Source organism: Nematolebias whitei, chromosome 16 (assembly GCF_014905685.2).
Source record: "Nematolebias whitei isolate Nwh7 chromosome 16, NemWhi1, whole genome shotgun sequence".
NCBI lineage: Eukaryota > Metazoa > Chordata > Actinopteri > Cyprinodontiformes > Rivulidae > Nematolebias > Nematolebias whitei.
In genome coordinates, this window is record NC_056513.1 from 32,686,872 (window position 1) to 32,697,017 (window position 10,146).

The following is a 10,146-nucleotide window of genomic DNA, read 5'->3' on the forward strand; positions in this document are numbered from 1 at the left end:
GTCAACATTCAGTTTGACACAATTGCTTGCAGTTTTTGTGACCCAAATGCCCAGATATCGAACCTCCAGTTTGACCGGTATATTGTAATAAGATGATTGGGAACAATCATGAATACTCATTAAATCACACTTTTCCAAATTTAACTTTAATCCTGATGCTTTAGAGAATGCTTCTACTGTTTGGATCGCCAGTGGAATCTGATCTTTATTTTTTAGAAACAGAGTTGTATCATCTGCTAGCTGACTTATAATAATATTCTGATTCATAATTTGTAAACCACGAAGTCTGGAGTTTCTTATAGAGATAGCCAAGAGCTCAGTAACGGTGATGAACAGTAGAGGTGAAACACTGCATCCTTGTCTAATCCCTCTTTTTATTGTAAATCTGGGACTTGTTCCTTCTGCTAAGGAAACACAGCTGTTAACATCTGTATGCAGCATTTTGATTATGTTTAAAAACTTCTCACCAAAGCCAAAATGTTTGAATGTTTCAAAAATGAAAGGATGCTCCACCGAATCAAAAGCTTTCTGAAAATCCAGAAATAAGATCATCCCGTCATCAGGGATTAAGTGGGCATATTCAATTAAATCTAGAACCAGACGAATATTGTTATTAATTGATCTACCTTTGAGAAAACCAGACTGAGTGGAGCTAATTATATCAGATAAACCTTCTTTTAAGCGAGCTGCAAGAACTGTAGTAAATATTTTATAATCTGTGTTGTGTGATGGGTCTGAAATTATTCAAGTTTGTTTTATCTTTTCCTGGTTTGGGTATCAATATGATGACACCCTGTTTCATTGTTGTTATCAATTCTTTTTTATGAATACACTCCATAACTGCATCAAACAACAGTATTTTTATGTCCTTCCAGAAGAATTTGTAAAAAAATTGCTGTAATACCATCTGATCCAGGAGCTTTATCTGATGCTACTTTTTTAATAACACAGTCAAATTCTTCTATTTGAAAATCCTCTTCACAAATGGACCTAAATGTCTCATCAATGTTAGGGATCACATTTTTAATTTTTATAAAAAAAGGATTCTGAGTCTTGTTTTGAATATTAGGATGTGAACTGATTACTGTAAAAGTCCTTAACTTCTCTGGATATTTGTTTTGTTTCTGTAACTTCCTCACCATTAATTATGAGACTGTTAATTGTATTTTTCATCTGTCTTTGTTTTTCCAAATTACAAAAATATGAAGTATTTTTCTCACCCTCTTCCAGCCACCTGGCTCTTGACCGTATGTATGCTCCACGGGCTTTATTTTGATAATATTCATCCAGTTTACATTGTAAATTATTCATATTAATTTTGTCTTCCTCACTCCAGTCAGATTTATGATAATATGAGATTAGTTCCTTGGTTAGTTTAGTTTCTTCCATTTGTCTCTCTTTTTGTAATTTTTTGCTGAAGGAAATAGAAAATTTTCTAACAGTAAATTTGAAGAATTCCCATTTTTGTATTGCTGTCACTAAACTTTTGTCATTTTTTACATCTTGAATTATTTTACTAATACTTTTACAATATTCGTCATTCTTTAATAAGTTAGCATTGAATTTCCAGTAACCTTTGAAATTATTTTTTGTATCATTTTTGGATATTCGCAGGTTTATGGTGCAGTGATCACTTAAAGGGCTACAAGAGATCTTGGCTTCTGTGACGTGTTCAAATATAGAATCTGTAATTAACCAATAATCAATTCTTGATCTTGATTGTCCGTTAGGTTTAAACCAAGTATACTGTCTAATGTTAGAGTTTATGTTTCTCCAAACATCAACAAATTTATTGGTATTCATAAAGTCACCCATGATTGGGTTTAATGTCACCTGAGATTGTTTGGAAGGGCATCTGTCCATCCATTCATCTGGAGTTAAATTAAAATCACCCCCAACAACAACGTGCTCAGTGAGATAATTCAACTGCATTTTTTTTTATAATTGTTGTGACTTGATGTAATAACTGTTTGTTTTTTTGGTCGTTGTTGTATCCATAAACATTAACAATGATGAACAAATTGCTGTCAATATCTAAAACACATGCTGCCCAGTGTCCAGCATCGTCTACTTCCTGAAAAATGACCTTTCCTGGACATCTATAGAAACAAATAGCTACTCCTGCAGAACGATTTGTGCCATGACTAAAAATGATCTTATCACCCCATTGTTGAGTCCAAAACTTCACATCAGTTAACTCCGAGTGCGTCTCTTGAAGAAAGAAACAGTTAGCCTTTTGACCTTTGCAAAATAAAAAAACAGCCTTACGCTTAATAGAGTCTTTGAGCCCTCTTGCATTAAAAAAAGAAAATAGAATCTCAGTCTTTAAATTGAATACTGAACACATTAAGAACAATAACAATAGAAAACAAATAAAAAATAAAAAACTTAGATTATAGGAGGTAGAGTAAAAAACCCTGAGAGTAGAGTCCCCTTAATAGACCCTTGAAAAACAAAACAAACTCCACTGTAACAGAAAAGCATCAAGTTTCATCTAAACATCTAAACAGTGCTCGAACTTCAGCTAAAAAATTCTCTTCCCTTCGATGTAGGCGAAGGCTCCTCTGAATCCTGCAGCCTTACCCTCCTTTCTTGCCTGCTCAATTCTCGGCCACAGCGCTTGTCTTGACTTCAAGTCCTCCTGGCTCAGGTCCTCTGCAAACTTCAGACCTTCATCTCTGCAGATCTGTGAAGACTTGGTTTTCTTCCACACCTCATCTCTGACACTTCTCTTGGAGAAGAGGATTATAATTTGTCTGTGTCGACCTTCCGTTGATCTTCCCACTCTGTGAACGATGTCAACAGCATCCTCCATCTTTCCAGCCAGATCAGGGAGAATTCTGCTCAGCAACTCCACGACTTCAGCTCTGATGTTTTCATTAACTTTTTCCTTTTTTCCTTTAATCCATAGGCACCATCTTCTTTTATATCTTTCTTGACCCGCCAAACGTTCCTTCATTTCCTCCTTTTCCTTTTGAAGAAGTTCGACTTGCGTCTCCAAGCTTTTAACTTTGTTTTTACACTCTTGAATATCCTCAGAGTTCAGTTGCACCGTTTTAGCTATCAATGCTAGCATGGAGCTGTGTTGTTGTAGCTGGCCGCTAATGCCCTCCAGGCGGTCATCAACACGTGCTCCCAAAGTTTCAACACGCGTTCCCAAAGTTTCAAAACGTGTTCCCAAAGCCTCTAATGCACAAAGGATGGTCCCGACTGCCTTCTCCGAGACCTCCTCCTCATCACCGGTACCTTTCATTTTCTTTTCCACTTGTTTCTTATCAGGTGTATTTGTTGGTGTGGTGGCTCCTCTGTCTCGTTTGCTATTAGCATTAGCCGCCTCCATTGGCTCTGCGTAGCTGTGCTCCAAGCCTTCCGACTGACGACTCGGAGTAGATTTAAAAAGCCCTTTTTTAGAAGTTTGTGGGTCTTTTCGTTGGCTCATCTTTGTAACTGAAGTCAAGCAGCTGTATTTCTTGTGGAGTTTACTTTAAATCTCTTTTAACATCGGGACTCATTTAAGAGCTCTGAGTGATGCGTCCGTTCAGCACACCATCAGCCCGGAACCTGAATTGAATTGAACTAAACATGCCCAAGATACATGACATATCATTAGACATGTGTCATTGATACGTTAAAGGCTTCCGAAACAATCTATATGTATGCAGTGCTTGTTTATTACATTCACTCATACGAATTATTGTATAATTAATACTTCTGTACTTACTACTTAATACTTGAACATGTTTTGTTTTGACACTGTTTTATAAATTCTATAACATGTTTTTAATATAAAGTCAACTGTTGCACAAAGTTTGTTGTACATTTATTCAAATAAAAGCATCAGAGAAATTTGGAAATGTTCAATATGCTTAAAAATCAAAATAAATTGACGATTACTTTGTACTAACCAGTGTACTTTGGTTTCTAAGCACAGTATACAGACTGAGCACGGTAAAGTTAGTTTTACGTTGGACGTTGGACATTCGCTCTCCGTGGCTTCAATGGTGTCCAACGTCCAATGTAAAACTAACCACGGTATACCCACTACAAAAATGTAGACTGCACCACTGCTGCTCCTGTTTCCTGGAACACTTTGCAAAAAGATCGGAAGCGCTCAACCTGGACTTCTCTAAGAGATTTTAAATAACTGCTAAGTTCATGGCAAAACCAATGCAGACATGTTCCTGTTTTTAATATTTTGCATCGCTTTATAATGTAGCTGTCTTTGTTTTGTTTTTATATTATTTATTTTATTTACTTTTCACTTTATATGCTTTTACTGTTGTTTTTACCTCATCTGTGGTCTTTGTTTAAAACAGGTCTCTCTAGTAAAAGAGTCCTCGCGACACAGTGAGACTAACGGTTAACGGTTGAATGATTTACATCTTTGCTCAGCTGCTTGAGACATGTCAGGGGTGGGTTGGCTTCGATCCCCTCGCTGACTCGGTCCGATCAAAAGTCACACTGAAGTCCGTCCTGAGCAGTCTGGTGAAAGGGCCATACATCTACACTATATGGTGCACTATGTGGGGGTGGGACACAGATCAGTGATTGTGTATTTTGGTACTTGAATGCAGCGTACTTCAAATATGTAATTTATTACATAAATATGTGCCGAGTGTTCACAACCAGGTGAGGCAACAAAAAAAACGAGTTTCGTTGGAGACTTCATCTACGTCTGAGGTGACAGACACAGTCAGCTGGTTTGGCTCATCCACCTCTGTAACTTCTTTTGTTTAACATTATCTCTGTTTACACAAGCAGCTGTGACTGTATACTATCACTCTGTTTGTGTACAGCACAGCTGTTTCTGCACTGGGAATATGTGGGCAAATAATAAAAATCAGCTGCACAGGTTTTATATAATACGGTTTGGTTTCCCATGAAATCTGAGATGCTATAAATACAGAATCAATTAATGTTTTTCCAACACATCCAGCAGTAGAAATACATTTCTGCCTGAATGTGAGAAATGGAACAGACCAAAGAAGGTTTTGTAGCGTTTACGTGGACTATATGGACAAAAGACACTTTGGTCTTGGCCCCATTCAGAATAAACTGCTTTCGTACAAGTGGCCCAAGATGCGTCTGTTTTGAATTGTAGAATTGTAGAATTGAGAATTCTAGAATTGCGCGCTCAAGGTGGCTGCATGCTGGAGTAGCTCTGTTACTTTCATTCTGAGATATTACTTTTGATAACTTTAATTCCTCTTTTTTCTGGATATAAATTGCTTTTTTTGGATGATTATTTCCTCTGGTGTCGGATGCTGTGCAGCTGGAAGGATTTTTACAGAAATATCTATGCTTTTGGACATTTGTTATGATGCGTAACCATAACAACAAGGTTTTTTACAACCGGGAGCAGCTGAATAACATCTCCAAATCTCAAATAATATCTCAACTACAGCCTCAAATCCCAAATGAGTTGAAAAGGAGGCGTCATGGATGCAGAGCAGGAGCAAAGAAGAGGGAGAAAGAGAGAAGAATGCAGTTTAAACCATCTCTTCCATCGATCATGATGGGCAATGTGAGATCGCTGGGAAACAAGTTGGATGAACTTCAAGCCCTAACAAGGACCCATCCAGAGTATCGGGAATGCAGTGTTATGTGTTTCACTGAGACATGGTTGCAGGATCATATCCCCGACTCCAGCGTTTCCTTGCCAGGCTTTCTGACCATACGAGCAGATAGAGATTTAAAGAGGAGTGGCAAAAGGAAAGGAGGTGGGTTGGCAGTGCTTGTGAACAACAGATGGTGTAATCCTGGACATGCTACTGTGAAGTGTCGTCTCTGCAGTCCAGATATTGAACTGTTAGCCCTAAGTTGTCGTCCATATTATTTGCCAAGAGAGTTCACCAGCGTTATTTTGGCAACTGTTTACATTCAACCCAATGCTGTTGCCGAGACTGCGTGTGATGTCATCAGCTCCGAGGTTGCTAAGCTACAGACACAACACCCTAGTGCGTTTGTTGCAATATCTGGGGATTTTAATCATGCCTCTCTCTCTGCTACACTTCTGACATTCTAACAGTTTGTCAGCTGCTCTACCAGAGAAAACAAAACGCTGGACTTGTTTTATGCAAATGTCAAAGATTCATACATCGCTAAAGCAAGACCCCCTCTTGGTAAATCAGATCACAATCTTGTGTATCTCTGTTCAAAATATAAACCCCTTGTTCAGAGGCAACCTGCAATAAAGAGAACAGTGAGAAAATGGTCAACGGAAGCTGAAGAAGCCCTGCGGGGTTGTTTTGACGCTACAGACTGGGATGCACTGTGCCAGCCACATGGAGAGGACATCAATGCCATGACTGAGTGTGTGACCGACTATATAAACTTCTGTGTAAACAACACCATCCCCACCAGAACAGTGAGATACTTCCCCAATAACAAACCCTGGATTACCACTGACCTGAAGGAACAGCTAAACCAGAAAAAAAGAGCCTTCAGGGAGAGAGACAGGAAATTATTGAAGAGCACACAGAAGCAACTAAAAGTCAAGATAAGAAACAGCAAGGAGGTGTACAAGAAGAAGCTGGAGAGCAAGCTCCAACAGAACAATACCAGAGAGGTGTGGTCAGGTGTGAAACAGATCACAGGCTTCAAGCAGAAGGAGGATTAGAAGGATGGAAGCCTGGACAGAGCCAATGAACTGAACACATTCTTCAATAGGTTCAGTTCAGGAACAAGCTCAGCATCCTCCTCTCTTGCCCACAGCCAAACATACATACCACCCTCCTCTGACCCAAGGCTGTCCTGTCACACCTCAAATATTGTATCTACCACCTCAGTCATGGACCCTTCTTCTACATATTGGTCTTCAACTAAATCAGAAGATGCTGATACCCCCTTTGCCTCCCCCCTCTGCGTCTCCAGAAGTCAGGTGAGGAAGCAGCTGGAGAGACTGAACCGGAATAAGGCTGCAGGTCCAAATGGTGTCGGTCCCAGAGTCCTGAAGGTCTGTGCAGAGCAGCTCTGTGGGGTTCTGCAGCACCTCTTCAACCTTAGCCTGACCCAGGTGAAGGTTCCAGTGTTATGGAAAACATCCTGTCTTGTTCCGGTGCCAAAGCAAACGCACCCATCAGTCCTCAATGACTATACTATGACTATGACCTGTTGCCCTGACATCCCACGCCATGAAGGTCCTAGAGACTTCTGCTGACCCACTTGACTAGACAAACAAGCACATATCAGGACCCACTGCAGTTTGCTTATCAGCCTTCAACAGTCCTTCAACGTTTGCAGCAAGATGCTGCATATCTTCTATAAGTCTGTTGTAGAGAGTGCCATCTCTTCTGCCATCATCTGCCGGGGTAGCAGCACCAGAGCAAGTGACTTAAAAAAGATCAACAAGCTCATAAAGAAGGCTGGCTCAGTTCTGGGGACTCCTCTAGAACCTTTGGAGATGATTGTTCAAAGAAGGATTCTTCATAAAATGAAGAACATTATAGACAACCCTCAGCATCCTCTTCATCAGACTCTCATACAACAACAAAGTGTCTTCAGTCAGAGGCTTCTTCAAATCCGTTGTAGGACAGACCGCTACAAGAGATCCTTCCTGCCCACAGCCATAACAACTCTTTAATGAAACCAGGATGATGAGTTACAACAACATTTAATTTCCCTCTGGGATTAATAAAGTATTTTTGAATTGAATTGAATTGAATTATCATACAAACCCAGTTTGCATTTGAATGTGGCTCAGAATGATCAGCAGCTCACCATTACAGAGTAAACTGTAGCCTATGACCAATTTACAGATCTGCTGTAAGAAAAAGAAAACAGGCAGCTAAAACAGTGCACACTATAACGTTAGCATGGCATACAGCGGTGCTTGAAAGTTTATGACACCTGCAGAATTTTCTATATTTCTACATAAACATGACCTAAAACATCATCAGATTTTCACAAAAGTCCTAAATGTAGATAGAGAACCCAATGAAACAAAAATATTATACTTGGTCATTTATTTATTGAGGAAAATTATTCAATATTACATATTTTTAATCATTTTATTAATAGATTTTTGATTTTAACATACAAACAGAAAAACAAAAACCACTCCCACACTGGATCAGTCAAACATACACAAATTACTAGCAAACAGGTATTGTGCTTTCCACATACAACACAAAAGGCCATGTGTCCCAAAATATTTTAACAGAACATGTAAGGATGGTACTTTTCTGTGGCCCGGTTTGTGTCTGTGTTCTGTCGTGCTCCCTCATTAGTTCCATTGTTACCACCCGTGTCTCGTCCCAGCTGTCTGTAATCATGTCTCGTCTTGTCTCTGTATATAAGCCGTCTGTTCTGTCTTGTTCATCGTCGCGTCGTACTCGTTGGGTCTCCTGTGTCTTCCCCTGAGTCTTCCTGGTTCCTCGAGTCTCCCGTGTCTCCTGAGTCCTCCTGAGTTTCCCATGCCTCCTTCCTATGTTCATGTAAGTTTTGCTGCCCCGTCAGCTTGTTATTTTGTACCTTTTTTTAATCATTAAATTCCTATTTTTGTAATCCTGCCGAGTTGAGTCCCTGTTCTGCAGTCTGGGTTCGCTCCTGACCACAAATCCTAACATTACGACGCGACCAGACTAGAACCCAGCGGGCAGGGTTCTCTCTCGGCAACACTCACCTTTTTTCTTTTTTCCTCCTCGAGCCAAGATGGACGAGCTCCACTCCGTCCCTGTCCTTCTGCCGTCCCACCGCCGCCGTAGTGGCAGAAAACGGTTCCGGAGGCAGTCCGCGGCGGCCGGCCCAGTCTCGTCGGCTGAGCAGAACTTTAGAGCTGGTTCCGGTGTTTCTGTGGGAGCGGGGTCCGCCGCCTCACCTTCCAGGTTTTCGGTGGGGGCGAGATCCAGCGTCCCGCGGGAGCTCCGGTCCACTCCTGTTCGGTTCGGTGAGTCCGGTCCAGTTGACGTCACAGGGGCGGGTTCCATCGCCTCACCTTCCAGGTTCCTGGTGGGGGCGGAATCCGGCCTCTCACCGCCACTCCGCGCCGCGGCTGTTCGACCCAGCCGGGCCGTACCTCCGGAGCATATTCCTAGTGACTCCGTGGGGGCGTGTTCCGCCGCCTCACCTTCCAGGTTTCCGGTGGGGGCGGCACCCGTCACCACACCCACACATAGAGACATTCCCTTTTTTCATTCATTTTCTCCTGAAGAGATTTTTCAAATTAATCAGACCCTTTTTGAATTATTTAATTCTGCTAAAACTAACCCGTCCTCCTTTGATATCGTTTTGTCCCAGATGGAGGATTTTTTACTTTCTATCCCTGGTCTTTCTTTGCTCCCGAGTATGACTTTTTATTATCTAAGTTAGAGACTTTTAAGACCCCTGTTACTGTCATCCCTGAGGTGGACTCCACGCTGCACGCAGCCCCTGAGGTGGATCCTCACCTCTCCTGTTCCGAGGGGGTCCCAGCAGACGCTCCTCATCTATCATGTTCCGAGGGGGTCCCGGTAGACGCTCTCCTGTTCTGTTCCTGCCGCCGCCGCCGCAGAGGGCTCCGTTCCTGCCGCCGCCGCAGAGGGCTCCGTTCCTGTTTCCTTTCCTGCTGCCGCTGCCGCCGCCGCCGCAGAGGGCTCCGTTTTCCTTTTCCTTTCCTGCCGCAGAGGGTTCCGTTCCTGCCGCAGAGGGTTCCGTTCCAGTTTCCGTTCCTGCCGCAGAGGGTTCCGTTCCTGCCGCAGAGGGTTCCGTTCCAGTTTCCGTTCCTGCCGCAGAAGACTCCGTTCCTGCCGCAGAGGGTTCTGTTCCAGTCCCAGTTCCTGTCGCAGTAGTTGAAGTTCCTGCTGTAGAAGCTCCTGCAGAGCTCCATCGTCTGCTGCAGAACCACAGGCCTCTCCGTCGTCTGCTGCAGAGCCACAGGCCTCTCCGTCGTCTGCTGCAGAGCCACAGGCCTCTACGACAGCAGCAGCATCTCCCCAGGCCTCTACGACAGCAGCAGCATCTCCCCAGGCCTCTACGACAGCAGCAGCATCTCCCCAGGCCTCTACGACAGCAGCAGCAACCTCCAAGTTCCCCTCGTCTCCTGCTGCACGCTCCAAGGTCCCCTCGTCTCCTGCTGCATGCTCCAAGGCTCCCGCGCCGTCCGCTGCACGCTCCCAGGCTTCCGCGCCGTCCGCTGCAGCTCTCCAGGCTCCCGCGCCGTCCGCTGCA